The sequence below is a fragment of the Musca domestica genome, unplaced genomic scaffold, assembly GCF_030504385.1.
Source record: "Musca domestica strain aabys unplaced genomic scaffold, Musca_domestica.polishedcontigs.V.1.1 11, whole genome shotgun sequence".
In the NCBI taxonomy this organism is placed as follows: domain Eukaryota; kingdom Metazoa; phylum Arthropoda; class Insecta; order Diptera; family Muscidae; genus Musca; species Musca domestica.
The window spans coordinates 4262416-4281922 of NW_026712133.1; the positions used below are offsets into that span (position 1 = coordinate 4262416).

The 19507-nt window shown below is 31.4% G+C and overlaps 1 protein-coding gene across 3 annotated transcripts in view; it reads right to left on the reverse strand.

The window, feature by feature from the left end:
• LOC105261512 (myotrophin) overlaps positions 1 to 19507 on the reverse strand; it is a 100895-nt gene that overhangs the window by 15028 nt on the left and 66360 nt on the right. The gene's annotated exons all lie outside the window — the stretch shown is intronic.

The window sequence follows — 19507 nt, forward strand, 5'->3', positions numbered from 1 at the left end:
ATATATATACACAGTGGTGGCCATATCATATGCAACTAAGATTCATCTACGTTAAAAGGCTATATAAATTTGTAAATTTCACAACGAAGTATATAAAGATGGTTTAATTATAGTCACTACTTTCATACGATTTCAAATTATTATCAAAATGTGCAGCTTTTGTTTATATCTCTATGTTCTCTATGCAACTTTATATATTTGGTTTAAATAACGGCATTTTTACAATTTCCTTTGTTCTATTGTTCTTCTTATTATTATCTAGAGACACTGCGTAAAGAGATTTAAAGCTACCTTCACATTTTTATTGCGTTGTTTTTTCACAAAGCTAAAACAGAGTTTGTTCAAAAATGGCACGCGATAAATTTGGATTTGAGCTCAGACAACGAATTGTGACTGCGTATCCTTCTGGATTATCACAGAAATGTATTGCCGAGAAATATACCGTTCATAAAAGCTCCATATCGCGCATCATTAATAATTACAAAAAAAAATTCACAAGTCTCTGTTATACACCGTGGTGGTCGAAATCGAAAAACAAGCGATCGGACGGACAAATTAATAATCAGACACGTGAAAAAAGACCCATTTATATCTTCCTCTAAGATAGTGGAAAGATTTCAGTTGCCAGTTTCTGCTCGCACCATCCGTAGAAGACTTTTACAAGCCTCCCTCTGCGCAAGACGTCCTGCAAAAAAACCACTGATATCGAAGCGAAACCAGAAGAAGCGTTTGGAATTAGCTAAAGCTCATATAAATTGGACAGAGAGTAAATGGAGAACTATATTATTTAGTGATGAGTCCAAATTTAACATAATTGGTAGCGATGGCATGTGCTATGTAAGGCGACCAGAAGGAAAACGACTCGAAGCACGTTACTGTAAAAAAACGGTCAAGCATGGGGGGGGGGGGCAATATAATGGTGTGGGGTTGTTTTTCTGGTGCCGGAGTTGGCCCACTGCACAGAATTGTTGGTATTATGGATAGATTTATGTATAAAGACATATTGCAAAGGGTAATGCTCCCATACGCAGAATATAATATGTCATTGCGGTGGGTCTTTCAACAGGACAACGACCCCAAACACGCTTCGAAGGTGGTCAAATCGTGGTTTGCCGATAATAGAGTTGCGGTGATGGAATGGCCACCCCAATCCCCAGATTTAAACCCAATAGAGAATCTGTGGGAAATCGTAAACAAAAAAATTGATCGAGAAAATTGTACAAGTTTAGATTTTTTATTTTGCCGGCTGGAAGATGCCTGGAAATCAATCCCAAAAAGCGTCATTGACAATCTTATAGCGTCAATGCCTCGAAGATGTCAGGCTGTAATCGACAACAACGGATTTGCAACAAAATATTAATTTTATTTGCACTTTACTGAGCTCGATTTAATTAGTTGCATATGTTTTGGCCACTTAATAATAAGACTGAATATCTTTTTCTAATTTTTTTTATAAATGAATTGAATATCTATGGAGTATATGTTTTTTTTCTTAAACTACAAGCAATAAAAAATAATATTTAAAAAAATAATTGCATAATTTTGTTTTCAGAAAAAATTTTCACGGTTTTTGGTAAAGGTTAGATTTCAGTTGCATATGATATGGCCACCACTGTATATATATATATATATATATATATATATATATATATATATATATATATATATATATATATATATATATATATATATATATATATATATATATATATATATATATATATATAAGACAAGTTCGGTCTTTCAACGCGTGAACTTGCCAGGGAGGTACCGTTATATGGAGGCTATACGAAGACGTGGACCTGCACAGACAATCTCCTGTCACAGGGTGTAGTATCCATTACGAACTTCAAATACCAAATTTGAAACAATTCCGGTAAATAATGTCGCTAAAATCATCAAAATACGAAATATCGGGAGGCACCGTTATATGGTGGCTATACGAAAACTTGGACCTGCACAAACTATACTCTGTCATAGGCCGTATTTTCCACTCCGAACTTCAAATACCAAATTTGAAACAATTCCGGTGAATAATGTCGCTAAAATCATTAAAATACCGCACATCTGGAGGTACCGTTATGTGGGGCCAGTTTTCTGTCATAGGCTGTAGTATCTATTACGACCATCAAATACCACATTTGAAAAACCTTTAAACCTTTGTTGACATATCATGGTTGTAAGTCAACATTCATATCAAAGTTTAGGTTTATAGGTATAACAATATTTTTTAAATTAGTTTTATTTATTTTTTTTAACCAACAAATATTCATATATACAATTTTGAATGCATATAAAAGCGAAAGGAGTAGCGAAGCGCGCCCGGTTCAGCTAATTTAATATAAAACATAGTTAAAATAAAACCAATACTTTGAATGCTCGACGCACTTTCAATAAGAATTTCTCGGTTCTTAGTTATAAACATATTAAAGTAAATAAAAGATCAGAATTCGTGGATCCAGTAACATTCAGTCAGTAAATTCTTCTAAGAAAAGTACTTTTAACTCTTTTTTTTATTAAAATATGATAAAAAGTAAAGAATGCAACATTCAGTATAAATTCTGAATTTTAAAGGGAAATTTAATGTTTTTTGGAATATATATAAATGTTTTTGTGCTTCCTTCGAATTAAACTTTAGTGTGCATCAAATGCGTTAATGCTTCACTTATTTTCTGTTTGTACTTGATTGAAAAGTTATTGATACTTGAATTTGTGAAGTACCCTCCACCTTAGAAATTAAATTTGTCATTCAGTTTGTAACACGTCTAAATATTCGTCGTAGACACCATAAAGTATACATATTAATGGTCAGCAAAAAATTCTATCTCCATTTAATGATGTTCATCTGTCTACCTGTCGTATAACGATACAGCCCTATTTGGCACAATTGTTTGTATTGTGTCTAGGGTAATTGGTATCGAAAATGAGATATATCGGACCATATAGTATAGCTCCATATTTTAACTTTAGTGGCGGAGCTTTGTATATAAAGGTTCGCGTTTTTGGGTAGCCCCCATATAACGATATCTTTTGATGGTTTTAACCAAATTTTTTAAGGATTTGTCTAAAAATTGGTATTTCTAGTTCATAATGGGCTATAACTTGGTGGCAGAACATTAAATATGAAGGTCTACGTTTTCCTATAGTGCACAAATAACGGTTTTTTGGAAGCTTTAACTGCAACAGACCACACTGGTAATTGTATTTTAAAGTGTAACACATTAGAATCAAATTTGTTTCTTTAGATAATGGTGGAGGGTATTTAAATTCGCCTGACCGAACTTAATGTTTCTTACTAGTTATTCAAAAGTAATTTTTAAAAACCTTAATTATTATGTAGAAAAGTATTACTTAATTTTTTAAGAAAAATTTACCAATATATTGTCTGCACTTTTCAAATTAAATGAAATCGGTTCAGGATTTAAAATTTTAAAAGTAAAAATAAACTAGTAATTTGGTACGAAATATCGGACAAATACCTCAAATGAATATTATTTGAATTGGTTGATATTTATGTAAATGTAAATTATGACTCTCATGCACTCGCACACCTATAAAAGAAGAAAATATAGCATTTCAATTTGCTCCCGAAATGCATTGAAATCATAAAAATAATAATATATGATGACAAAGATAACGTTAAGATCACATATGCAAAACATTTTAAATATTTATATAGTTTAGTTTATATAACTTAAATTCTATTTAGTATTTGTTTGGTGGCATTACACCACACTTCTATTCTTTAAAGCTATAGCAAGTACAAATCATTATTCTTCAATTCTGACATTGTTCCTCGTGTGTGATGCAATACGTCGTAAATATCATCGCATCAAAATTCATGTTTCCCATTTGCCCTCGAAAATGACACTCTCTCTATAAAAGAAAAATATGGTGGTATTCCGATTTAAAATAAGTGTTATAAAGAACCTTGTTTTACCAAGGTTAAATATTTCATTTATTTATTTCATTTATTTACCTTACAAAGAAATATAAATAAGCCCACAGGGCCCATAACTTATATTATCTATCTACAATACCCTAACATAATACAAATTCAATGATTAATTCAAACTTAACAAATAACATATTAAACCTAATAATTTATCTTAATAATTCACGAGAAGTTCAAACCCTACACCTCGATTCACCATCACCAACTAAACAATAGTCTAGTAGAGCAGTGAAAAAGTGTAGCAGAAACGAGCTAAAAATAAGAAAGAACTATTTTATTACTCACAAAACAGAGTATAAATAGTAACTCACATTATACCCTACAAATAAAATTAAGAAGATAATATAGTGGCTCCCCAGCCCAAACAAAAAGAAAAACAAAAACCCATAATAAACCGACGCAACCACTACAAAAACATAGCCTACATATTTAGGCGAAGGTATTCAATTACTTTAACCCTAAACAGATAATTGGTATGGGCAAAAGTACGTAAGGCCAAAGGAAGCTGATTCCACAATCTCACCGCCCTAACCACAAATGATCTCTCACCAATGGAGGACGAAAACCTTGGACACAACAATTGAGGATCTCTCACCTCCGGGATAAGATATTTGCCATCGACCGAAACACTATTAAGTTTTCTGAAATCTATAACGAGACTTTTTTTGTTTCCTTGCACAATTTTCCCTTTCTTATCGACAAATCAGATAGTATTATTGTATAGAGACATAGGAGGCCTTTTTATTCCGTTTTTTTTTAACAAATCTTTTATTTCAGAAATGGGTATGACTAGAGCCCGAAATACGTTCAGTCGTAGTCGTACGATCATGTTACAATAATTACAATGTGAGGCAGATTCATGGTAAAATTAAGAACGTAGATAATTTCAAATAAGCATTCCCATCTTTGCATATTCTGTTGTTGTCAAATGAATAATTTTGAAAAAATTGTAAACATGTGATTACATTACTTTGGCTTCTTCAACTGAATTTGAAATTAAAATTATTTTGTTTATTTCTCAAAGCAATACATAAACATAAAAGGCTACCAAAAGAACAAATTGTATTCAGGCCATGGCCACCATAACGACAGTTGTTGCATCTTTTGCTTAATTTTTTCCGATATGATTTGAGGTACCACAACGTCCTCGATTTTTCTGAAAATTCCTAATTTAGTTTTTATAGTCTGCGTGAGCAGATTGGTATCGAATATATATATATATATATATATATATATATATATATATATATATATATATATATATATATATATATATATATATATATATATATATATATATATATATATATATATATATATATATAAGACAAGTTCGGTCTTTCAACGCGTGAACTTGCCAGGGAGGTACCGTTATATGGAGGCTATACGAAGACGTGGACCTGCACAGACAATCTCCTGTCACAGGGTGTAGTATCCATTACGAACTTCAAATACCAAATTTGAAACAATTCCGGTAAATAATGTCGCTAAAATCATCAAAATACGAAATATCGGGAGGCACCGTTATATGGTGGCTATACGAAAACTTGGACCTGCACAAACTATACTCTGTCATAGGCCGTATTTTCCACTCCGAACTTCAAATACCAAATTTGAAACAATTCCGGTGAATAATGTCGCTAAAATCATTAAAATACCGCACATCTGGAGGTACCGTTATGTGGGGCCAGTTTTCTGTCATAGGCTGTAGTATCTATTACGACCATCAAATACCACATTTGAAAAACCTTTAAACCTTTGTTGACATATCATGGTTGTAAGTCAACATTCATATCAAAGTTTAGGTTTATAGGTATAACAATATTTTTTTAAATTAGTTTTATTTATTTTTTTTAACCAACAAATATTCATATATACAATTTTGAATGCATATAAAAGCGAAAGGAGTAGCGAAGCGCGCCCGGTTCAGCTAATTTAATATAAAACATAGTTAAAATAAAACCAATACTTTGAATGCTCGACGCACTTTCAATAAGAATTTCTCGGTTCTTAGTTATAAACATATTAAAGTAAATAAAAGATCAGAATTCGTGGATCCAGTAACATTCAGTCAGTAAATTCTTCTAAGAAAAGTACTTTTAACTCTTTTTTTTATTAAAATATGATAAAAAGTAAAGAATGCAACATTCAGTATAAATTCTGAATTTTAAAGGGAAATTTAATGTTTTTTGGAATATATATAAATGTTTTTGTGCTTCCTTCGAATTAAACTTTAGTGTGCATCAAATGCGTTAATGCTTCACTTATTTTCTGTTTGTACTTGATTGAAAAGTTATTGATACTTGAATTTGTGAAGTACCCTCCACCTTAGAAATTAAATTTGTCATTCAGTTTGTAACACGTCTAAATATTCGTCGTAGACACCATAAAGTATACATATTAATGGTCAGCAAAAAATTCTATCTCCATTTAATGATGTTCATCTGTCTACCTGTCGTATAACGATACAGCCCTATTTGGCACAATTGTTTGTATTGTGTCTAGGGTAATTGGTATCGAAAATGAGATATATCGGACCATATAGTATAGCTCCATATTTTAACTTTAGTGGCGGAGCTTTGTATATAAAGGTTCGCGTTTTTGGGTAGCCCCCATATAACGATATCTTTTGATGGTTTTAACCAAATTTTTTAAGGATTTGTCTAAAAATTGGTATTTCTAGTTCATAATGGGCTATAACTTGGTGGCAGAACATTAAATATGAAGGTCTACGTTTTCCTATAGTGCACAAATAACGGTTTTTTGGAAGCTTTAACTGCAACAGACCACACTGGTAATTGTATTTTAAAGTGTAACACATTAGAATCAAATTTGTTTCTTTAGATAATGGTGGAGGGTATTTAAATTCGCCTGACCGAACTTAATGTTTCTTACTAGTTATTCAAAAGTAATTTTTAAAAACCTTAATTATTATGTAGAAAAGTATTACTTAATTTTTTAAGAAAAATTTACCAATATATTGTCTGCACTTTTCAAATTAAATGAAATCGGTTCAGGATTTAAAATTTTAAAAGTAAAAATAAACTAGTAATTTGGTACGAAATATCGGACAAATACCTCAAATGAATATTATTTGAATTGGTTGATATTTATGTAAATGTAAATTATGACTCTCATGCACTCGCACACCTATAAAAGAAGAAAATATAGCATTTCAATTTGCTCCCGAAATGCATTGAAATCATAAAAATAATAATATATGATGACAAAGATAACGTTAAGATCACATATGCAAAACATTTTAAATATTTATATAGTTTAGTTTATATAACTTAAATTCTATTTAGTATTTGTTTGGTGGCATTACACCACACTTCTATTCTTTAAAGCTATAGCAAGTACAAATCATTATTCTTCAATTCTGACATTGTTCCTCGTGTGTGATGCAATACGTCGTAAATATCATCGCATCAAAATTCATGTTTCCCATTTGCCCTCGAAAATGACACTCTCTCTATAAAAGAAAAATATGGTGGTATTCCGATTTAAAATAAGTGTTATAAAGAACCTTGTTTTACCAAGGTTAAATATTTCATTTATTTATTTCATTTATTTACCTTACAAAGAAATATAAATAAGCCCACAGGGCCCATAACTTATATTATCTATCTACAATACCCTAACATAATACAAATTCAATGATTAATTCAAACTTAACAAATAACATATTAAACCTAATAATTTATCTTAATAATTCACGAGAAGTTCAAACCCTACACCTCGATTCACCATCACCAACTAAACAATAGTCTAGTAGAGCAGTGAAAAAGTGTAGCAGAAACGAGCTAAAAATAAGAAAGAACTATTTTATTACTCACAAAACAGAGTATAAATAGTAACTCACATTATACCCTACAAATAAAATTAAGAAGATAATATAGTGGCTCCCCAGCCCAAACAAAAAGAAAAACAAAAACCCATAATAAACCGACGCAACCACTACAAAAACATAGCCTACATATTTAGGCGAAGGTATTCAATTACTTTAACCCTAAACAGATAATTGGTATGGGCAAAAGTACGTAAGGCCAAAGGAAGCTGATTCCACAATCTCACCGCCCTAACCACAAATGATCTCTCACCAATGGAGGACGAAAACCTTGGACACAACAATTGAGGATCTCTCACCTCCGGGATAAGATATTTGCCATCGACCGAAACACTATTAAGTTTTCTGAAATCTATAACGAGACTTTTTTTGTTTCCTTGCACAATTTTCCCTTTCTTATCGACAAATCAGATAGTATTATTGTATAGAGACATAGGAGGCCTTTTTATTCCGTTTTTTTTTAACAAATCTTTTATTTCAGAAATGGGTATGACTAGAGCCCGAAATACGTTCAGTCGTAGTCGTACGATCATGTTACAATAATTACAATGTGAGGCAGATTCATGGTAAAATTAAGAACGTAGATAATTTCAAATAAGCATTCCCATCTTTGCATATTCTGTTGTTGTCAAATGAATAATTTTGAAAAAATTGTAAACATGTGATTACATTACTTTGGCTTCTTCAACTGAATTTGAAATTAAAATTATTTTGTTTATTTCTCAAAGCAATACATAAACATAAAAGGCTACCAAAAGAACAAATTGTATTCAGGCCATGGCCACCATAACGACAGTTGTTGCATCTTTTGCTTAATTTTTTCCGATATGATTTGAGGTACCACAACGTCCTCGATTTTTCTGAAAATTCCTAATTTAGTTTTTATAGTCTGCGTGAGCAGATTGGTATCGAATATATATATATATATATATATATATATATATATATATATATATATATATATATATATATATATATATATATATATATATATATATATATATATATATATATATATAAGACAAGTTCGGTCTTTCAACGCGTGAACTTGCCAGGGAGGTACCGTTATATGGAGGCTATACGAAGACGTGGACCTGCACAGACAATCTCCTGTCACAGGGTGTAGTATCCATTACGAACTTCAAATACCAAATTTGAAACAATTCCGGTAAATAATGTCGCTAAAATCATCAAAATACGAAATATCGGGAGGCACCGTTATATGGTGGCTATACGAAAACTTGGACCTGCACAAACTATACTCTGTCATAGGCCGTATTTTCCACTCCGAACTTCAAATACCAAATTTGAAACAATTCCGGTGAATAATGTCGCTAAAATCATTAAAATACCGCACATCTGGAGGTACCGTTATGTGGGGCCAGTTTTCTGTCATAGGCTGTAGTATCTATTACGACCATCAAATACCACATTTGAAAAACCTTTAAACCTTTGTTGACATATCATGGTTGTAAGTCAACATTCATATCAAAGTTTAGGTTTATAGGTATAACAATATTTTTTTAAATTAGTTTTATTTATTTTTTTTAACCAACAAATATTCATATATACAATTTTGAATGCATATAAAAGCGAAAGGAGTAGCGAAGCGCGCCCGGTTCAGCTAATTTAATATAAAACATAGTTAAAATAAAACCAATACTTTGAATGCTCGACGCACTTTCAATAAGAATTTCTCGGTTCTTAGTTATAAACATATTAAAGTAAATAAAAGATCAGAATTCGTGGATCCAGTAACATTCAGTCAGTAAATTCTTCTAAGAAAAGTACTTTTAACTCTTTTTTTTATTAAAATATGATAAAAAGTAAAGAATGCAACATTCAGTATAAATTCTGAATTTTAAAGGGAAATTTAATGTTTTTTGGAATATATATAAATGTTTTTGTGCTTCCTTCGAATTAAACTTTAGTGTGCATCAAATGCGTTAATGCTTCACTTATTTTCTGTTTGTACTTGATTGAAAAGTTATTGATACTTGAATTTGTGAAGTACCCTCCACCTTAGAAATTAAATTTGTCATTCAGTTTGTAACACGTCTAAATATTCGTCGTAGACACCATAAAGTATACATATTAATGGTCAGCAAAAAATTCTATCTCCATTTAATGATGTTCATCTGTCTACCTGTCGTATAACGATACAGCCCTATTTGGCACAATTGTTTGTATTGTGTCTAGGGTAATTGGTATCGAAAATGAGATATATCGGACCATATAGTATAGCTCCATATTTTAACTTTAGTGGCGGAGCTTTGTATATAAAGGTTCGCGTTTTTGGGTAGCCCCCATATAACGATATCTTTTGATGGTTTTAACCAAATTTTTTAAGGATTTGTCTAAAAATTGGTATTTCTAGTTCATAATGGGCTATAACTTGGTGGCAGAACATTAAATATGAAGGTCTACGTTTTCCTATAGTGCACAAATAACGGTTTTTTGGAAGCTTTAACTGCAACAGACCACACTGGTAATTGTATTTTAAAGTGTAACACATTAGAATCAAATTTGTTTCTTTAGATAATGGTGGAGGGTATTTAAATTCGCCTGACCGAACTTAATGTTTCTTACTAGTTATTCAAAAGTAATTTTTAAAAACCTTAATTATTATGTAGAAAAGTATTACTTAATTTTTTAAGAAAAATTTACCAATATATTGTCTGCACTTTTCAAATTAAATGAAATCGGTTCAGGATTTAAAATTTTAAAAGTAAAAATAAACTAGTAATTTGGTACGAAATATCGGACAAATACCTCAAATGAATATTATTTGAATTGGTTGATATTTATGTAAATGTAAATTATGACTCTCATGCACTCGCACACCTATAAAAGAAGAAAATATAGCATTTCAATTTGCTCCCGAAATGCATTGAAATCATAAAAATAATAATATATGATGACAAAGATAACGTTAAGATCACATATGCAAAACATTTTAAATATTTATATAGTTTAGTTTATATAACTTAAATTCTATTTAGTATTTGTTTGGTGGCATTACACCACACTTCTATTCTTTAAAGCTATAGCAAGTACAAATCATTATTCTTCAATTCTGACATTGTTCCTCGTGTGTGATGCAATACGTCGTAAATATCATCGCATCAAAATTCATGTTTCCCATTTGCCCTCGAAAATGACACTCTCTCTATAAAAGAAAAATATGGTGGTATTCCGATTTAAAATAAGTGTTATAAAGAACCTTGTTTTACCAAGGTTAAATATTTCATTTATTTATTTCATTTATTTACCTTACAAAGAAATATAAATAAGCCCACAGGGCCCATAACTTATATTATCTATCTACAATACCCTAACATAATACAAATTCAATGATTAATTCAAACTTAACAAATAACATATTAAACCTAATAATTTATCTTAATAATTCACGAGAAGTTCAAACCCTACACCTCGATTCACCATCACCAACTAAACAATAGTCTAGTAGAGCAGTGAAAAAGTGTAGCAGAAACGAGCTAAAAATAAGAAAGAACTATTTTATTACTCACAAAACAGAGTATAAATAGTAACTCACATTATACCCTACAAATAAAATTAAGAAGATAATATAGTGGCTCCCCAGCCCAAACAAAAAGAAAAACAAAAACCCATAATAAACCGACGCAACCACTACAAAAACATAGCCTACATATTTAGGCGAAGGTATTCAATTACTTTAACCCTAAACAGATAATTGGTATGGGCAAAAGTACGTAAGGCCAAAGGAAGCTGATTCCACAATCTCACCGCCCTAACCACAAATGATCTCTCACCAATGGAGGACGAAAACCTTGGACACAACAATTGAGGATCTCTCACCTCCGGGATAAGATATTTGCCATCGACCGAAACACTATTAAGTTTTCTGAAATCTATAACGAGACTTTTTTTGTTTCCTTGCACAATTTTCCCTTTCTTATCGACAAATCAGATAGTATTATTGTATAGAGACATAGGAGGCCTTTTTATTCCGTTTTTTTTTAACAAATCTTTTATTTCAGAAATGGGTATGACTAGAGCCCGAAATACGTTCAGTCGTAGTCGTACGATCATGTTACAATAATTACAATGTGAGGCAGATTCATGGTAAAATTAAGAACGTAGATAATTTCAAATAAGCATTCCCATCTTTGCATATTCTGTTGTTGTCAAATGAATAATTTTGAAAAAATTGTAAACATGTGATTACATTACTTTGGCTTCTTCAACTGAATTTGAAATTAAAATTATTTTGTTTATTTCTCAAAGCAATACATAAACATAAAAGGCTACCAAAAGAACAAATTGTATTCAGGCCATGGCCACCATAACGACAGTTGTTGCATCTTTTGCTTAATTTTTTCCGATATGATTTGAGGTACCACAACGTCCTCGATTTTTCTGAAAATTCCTAATTTAGTTTTTATAGTCTGCGTGAGCAGATTGGTATCGAATATATATATATATATATATATATATATATATATATATATATATATATATATATATATATATATATATATATATATATATATATATATATATATATATATATATATATATATATAAGACAAGTTCGGTCTTTCAACGCGTGAACTTGCCAGGGAGGTACCGTTATATGGAGGCTATACGAAGACGTGGACCTGCACAGACAATCTCCTGTCACAGGGTGTAGTATCCATTACGAACTTCAAATACCAAATTTGAAACAATTCCGGTAAATAATGTCGCTAAAATCATCAAAATACGAAATATCGGGAGGCACCGTTATATGGTGGCTATACGAAAACTTGGACCTGCACAAACTATACTCTGTCATAGGCCGTATTTTCCACTCCGAACTTCAAATACCAAATTTGAAACAATTCCGGTGAATAATGTCGCTAAAATCATTAAAATACCGCACATCTGGAGGTACCGTTATGTGGGGCCAGTTTTCTGTCATAGGCTGTAGTATCTATTACGACCATCAAATACCACATTTGAAAAACCTTTAAACCTTTGTTGACATATCATGGTTGTAAGTCAACATTCATATCAAAGTTTAGGTTTATAGGTATAACAATATTTTTTTAAATTAGTTTTATTTATTTTTTTTAACCAACAAATATTCATATATACAATTTTGAATGCATATAAAAGCGAAAGGAGTAGCGAAGCGCGCCCGGTTCAGCTAATTTAATATAAAACATAGTTAAAATAAAACCAATACTTTGAATGCTCGACGCACTTTCAATAAGAATTTCTCGGTTCTTAGTTATAAACATATTAAAGTAAATAAAAGATCAGAATTCGTGGATCCAGTAACATTCAGTCAGTAAATTCTTCTAAGAAAAGTACTTTTAACTCTTTTTTTTATTAAAATATGATAAAAAGTAAAGAATGCAACATTCAGTATAAATTCTGAATTTTAAAGGGAAATTTAATGTTTTTTGGAATATATATAAATGTTTTTGTGCTTCCTTCGAATTAAACTTTAGTGTGCATCAAATGCGTTAATGCTTCACTTATTTTCTGTTTGTACTTGATTGAAAAGTTATTGATACTTGAATTTGTGAAGTACCCTCCACCTTAGAAATTAAATTTGTCATTCAGTTTGTAACACGTCTAAATATTCGTCGTAGACACCATAAAGTATACATATTAATGGTCAGCAAAAAATTCTATCTCCATTTAATGATGTTCATCTGTCTACCTGTCGTATAACGATACAGCCCTATTTGGCACAATTGTTTGTATTGTGTCTAGGGTAATTGGTATCGAAAATGAGATATATCGGACCATATAGTATAGCTCCATATTTTAACTTTAGTGGCGGAGCTTTGTATATAAAGGTTCGCGTTTTTGGGTAGCCCCCATATAACGATATCTTTTGATGGTTTTAACCAAATTTTTTAAGGATTTGTCTAAAAATTGGTATTTCTAGTTCATAATGGGCTATAACTTGGTGGCAGAACATTAAATATGAAGGTCTACGTTTTCCTATAGTGCACAAATAACGGTTTTTTGGAAGCTTTAACTGCAACAGACCACACTGGTAATTGTATTTTAAAGTGTAACACATTAGAATCAAATTTGTTTCTTTAGATAATGGTGGAGGGTATTTAAATTCGCCTGACCGAACTTAATGTTTCTTACTAGTTATTCAAAAGTAATTTTTAAAAACCTTAATTATTATGTAGAAAAGTATTACTTAATTTTTTAAGAAAAATTTACCAATATATTGTCTGCACTTTTCAAATTAAATGAAATCGGTTCAGGATTTAAAATTTTAAAAGTAAAAATAAACTAGTAATTTGGTACGAAATATCGGACAAATACCTCAAATGAATATTATTTGAATTGGTTGATATTTATGTAAATGTAAATTATGACTCTCATGCACTCGCACACCTATAAAAGAAGAAAATATAGCATTTCAATTTGCTCCCGAAATGCATTGAAATCATAAAAATAATAATATATGATGACAAAGATAACGTTAAGATCACATATGCAAAACATTTTAAATATTTATATAGTTTAGTTTATATAACTTAAATTCTATTTAGTATTTGTTTGGTGGCATTACACCACACTTCTATTCTTTAAAGCTATAGCAAGTACAAATCATTATTCTTCAATTCTGACATTGTTCCTCGTGTGTGATGCAATACGTCGTAAATATCATCGCATCAAAATTCATGTTTCCCATTTGCCCTCGAAAATGACACTCTCTCTATAAAAGAAAAATATGGTGGTATTCCGATTTAAAATAAGTGTTATAAAGAACCTTGTTTTACCAAGGTTAAATATTTCATTTATTTATTTCATTTATTTACCTTACAAAGAAATATAAATAAGCCCACAGGGCCCATAACTTATATTATCTATCTACAATACCCTAACATAATACAAATTCAATGATTAATTCAAACTTAACAAATAACATATTAAACCTAATAATTTATCTTAATAATTCACGAGAAGTTCAAACCCTACACCTCGATTCACCATCACCAACTAAACAATAGTCTAGTAGAGCAGTGAAAAAGTGTAGCAGAAACGAGCTAAAAATAAGAAAGAACTATTTTATTACTCACAAAACAGAGTATAAATAGTAACTCACATTATACCCTACAAATAAAATTAAGAAGATAATATAGTGGCTCCCCAGCCCAAACAAAAAGAAAAACAAAAACCCATAATAAACCGACGCAACCACTACAAAAACATAGCCTACATATTTAGGCGAAGGTATTCAATTACTTTAACCCTAAACAGATAATTGGTATGGGCAAAAGTACGTAAGGCCAAAGGAAGCTGATTCCACAATCTCACCGCCCTAACCACAAATGATCTCTCACCAATGGAGGACGAAAACCTTGGACACAACAATTGAGGATCTCTCACCTCCGGGATAAGATATTTGCCATCGACCGAAACACTATTAAGTTTTCTGAAATCTATAACGAGACTTTTTTTGTTTCCTTGCACAATTTTCCCTTTCTTATCGACAAATCAGATAGTATTATTGTATAGAGACATAGGAGGCCTTTTTATTCCGTTTTTTTTAACAAATCTTTTATTTCAGAAATGGGTATGACTAGAGCCCGAAATACGTTCAGTCGTAGTCGTACGATCATGTTACAATAATTACAATGTGAGGCAGATTCATGGTAAAATTAAGAACGTAGATAATTTCAAATAAGCATTCCCATCTTTGCATATTCTGTTGTTGTCAAATGAATAATTTTGAAAAAATTGTAAACATGTGATTACATTACTTTGGCTTCTTCAACTGAATTTGAAATTAAAATTATTTTGTTTATTTCTCAAAGCAATACATAAACATAAAAGGCTACCAAAAGAACAAATTGTATTCAGGCCATGGCCACCATAACGACAGTTGTTGCATCTTTTGCTTAATTTTTTCCGATATGATTTGAGGTACCACAACGTCCTCGATTTTTCTGAAAATTCCTAATTTAGTTTTTATAGTCTGCGTGAGCAGATTGGTATCGAATATGTTAACGACGCATTTTTTGTTAAAGTGAAACCGTGAATTTATTTCACTGCGAAATGATTATCTACAGGAATTACATGCTTTAAACGTTTTATAGGTTTAATCATGGCTCAATAAGAAAGGTTGAAAAATGAAACTCTGTACTGGAGGCTTATAGTGTCAAATAGACTTTTATATATGCAACAGTCTGTTGTATATTTTTAATTTTTTTTTTTTTAACAAAATTCTTATATTGGGAAAACCCGCGAAACAAGAATGGAATTTTGGGTTTATTCTACAAGATTGAATTTAAATTGGTAAGACAATACAGTTTTATCCCAACATTGTACAATGTGTTGCCCATTAACATCAAAAATATGCATTTATTTTACAACCCTCTGTAATTTTTCCATGTGTTTAATGCAATTCTTAAAAGCTCCAGTCCCTACTAAAAGTCCTATTGTCTTCTCCACAACGGTCCACTCTATGAACGGTACCAGGGAACCACTTCTAAACAAATTATTTGGTCAAATTCTTCCGCTACGTCGACGTCAACATCACTTGCTTCATCATCCGTCCCGTTGGTCAGAAAATTGATTAGCTGGTGCGTTTCCCAGCAAATTTCGCAGAACAACTATTTGGTCCCTTTGATGGCTGATTTTCTGTTGTCAAACCTACGACTTCTTGTGAAATTCATTTTTTCCTTTTTAAGGTTCAGCCGAAAAAACACTGTGGTCGCCTGACCACTCCTTAGCTTCCCTTAATCTTCGCGAGATCTGGCGATATAAGACGCAAACAAAAACCTCTATGATTGCTACAGGTTAATAATGTTTCGAGCTGCCATCATATTTCTTGTAAATTTTGTAAGTCGTGTGGGCTGCCTGCGTCCTGTAATGATTTACCAACATCCAACGATTCGTTACATTGTAATCCCCGTACTATGGATAATTATTTATAAGATTCATGTCTTCAATTTGTTTCAAGTGATTTTCGCATATTTGCCTTTGAACAGCTAAAGATGCTTGAGTGGCCGAATAAACAAGTGTTCTTTTTTGCTCTGCCGTCGAAATTTCTACAGATTCCATTGAAATGCTTCTTATACCCTCAGTCAATAAATCTACCTCTTTGTCAATAATACTCATTAATTTACTTACAAAATAAAATATATTTTTTTCTATTGTTACCTTTAAAAATTTTAAATTTCAAATAGCACATATTTAGATTTAGTTACTTGATTACAATTTCACGACCACTTTAATATTTATATACTTCAGACTGAGCAAATATTTGAACCAAATATTTGAACTGAACAAATGTGAAATTCATACAGAGTTGATTTTATGTTCACATTACAGGCAAATATTTGACAAGACCAGCTGTTTAGGAATATGAGTGCTTTGCCAGAATTTTTGAGTGTATGTATGAATGCATGTTTGGAATTGAAAAGAGACATAAAAAATGGAATTTCGTGTATTATTTGTTTTAGAGATGTCAAATAAAAGACCAGCTATTTAGGAATATGAGTGCTTTGCCAGAATTTTTGAGTGTATGTATGAATGCATGTTTGGAATTGAAAATGTTTAATGAAAAATTATTTCGATTTGTAAAAATTGTTGAAAACGCGTAGTATAGTGACCTTCGAATGACGTCGTATAACAAAACAAATAAAAATCTACTTATATTTGAAAATACATTTAAAATTTTTTGACATATCAATGTTCCCAAGCGTTGATGCATCTACTTGCATTCTTCTACCAAATATACATGAGCGGACAAACCTATTGAAGTTATTTAAAAATTTTTGAAAAGGATTTTTGGCCTTATATTCATTTTCGTGTTATTAATTTATGTATTAAAAAAATATAAATAAATAAATAAACAATAAATTATTGCATCCGTTCATTTTAATATTCATTGAACATCATTTGACAAATACTTCATTTTATACATTATCATTCGCAAAGCTGACATTTTCCACTGTTTGACCTTACAAAACATTTGCACGGACAAATAAAAATACATTTTAGACCCCACAAAGTATACATATTCTCGATCAGCTTAAAATTCTATGTCGAATTTGATATTTGAAGTTCATAATGAATGCTACAGCTTATGACAGAAAAATGTCTGTGCAGGTCCACGTCTTCCTATAGCCCCCATATAACGGTACCTCCCAATATTCGGTATTTTGATGACTTTAGCGACATTATTTACCGGAACTATTTCAAATTTAATATTTGAAGTTCGTAATGGGAACTACAGTCTGTGACAGAAAATTGTCTATGCAGGTCCAGGTCTTCGTATAGGCCCCACATATAAGTACCTCCATATATTCGAAATTTTGACGATTTTAGGTACAATACTCACAGAAATTGTTTGAGATCTAGTATTTGAAGTTCGTAATGGATGCTACAGCCTGTGACAGAAAATTGTCTATACAGGTCCACGTCTTCGTATAGCTCCGATATAACGGTACCTTCCTATATACGGTATTTTGATGATTTTAGCTACATTATTCACCGTTTATTTCAAGTTTCGAATTTGAATATGGTAATGTCTTATAACAAACAATGCCACGTCGTATAGACCCCAATATAACGGCTATATTCGGTATTTTCAAAATTTTAACAGAATTTTAGCGGGTTTTATTTTTTGAAAATTTAAAAATTCGTTCCAAATGGTAGTGGGTATTAAAAGAAAAAGAACTTACTGCTTTTTAGCTTGTTTTGATTTCTTTGTCCCTTGATGGGAATCTCAGACCTATGATCAAGGATACTAAATTTTTCAGGCATGTCTCTTTTTGCTTCCATGGTAAACTTACGTATGGTCACTTGAATTGTCAAAGTTTGCGACTGTCTTGATATATTCATAAGGTTGAAATGTCTGCTTGTTGGTAGTGGTATTGATGTTTTTGCAGTGACTAAATCTTGGCTTAACCCTGCGGTGTTTTCGAGGTCGTTGAGGGTTCCAGGGTACATGATTCTGCGTAATGACCGTGTTGGACGCATTGGTGGCGATGTAATGCTATATGTACGTGATAATTTGTCATATCGTCCGGAGAGTTATGGTGTACAAAATACATTGTGCATACTTTTGAGTGCGGTTGAGGCGCTGGGAAAATATAGCAATAAACAATCAATATTCAAAAATTACATATTTCTCAGTCGCCATAAAATACCACATGTGAACAATTTGGTGTTCTTGTGCGCTGACGCATACGATAATGTATCAGATAATAAAGGTTATAACCCACACGCACCGATATCGATGCACTCAGTAGATGCACAAGACCACTAGAATGAAATGACAAGCAGCCCTGCAATGTTCTCCATTCAATATTAGAATAGATAAGAATAATTGTGTGGCTGCGATTAAGTTAAGTTAGATTAGATTTTGTAGCACTTAAGAAACATATTTTTGAAATAAAATTAAAATTGAATCAACAGCCAAACCATTCGGTTGGTTTTATTTTCTCATTCATTGGTCCTTCGAAAAATAAAGAATCGACGACCTAAAATAAAATTTGGTTTGAGTTATCCCCAAACAGTGGTAAGAAACTTAAAAGAACCAAAAAGAAGTAGCTGTTCTTTAAAAGGGAGGAGAACTGCTACTAAAAAAAGTCCGCTGAGACATTTTAAATATAAGACCGTAGGGCATTTTAAAAAATAGTAGAAGTGAATAAATTATATGAAAAAGCCATAGATGCAAAGGTAAA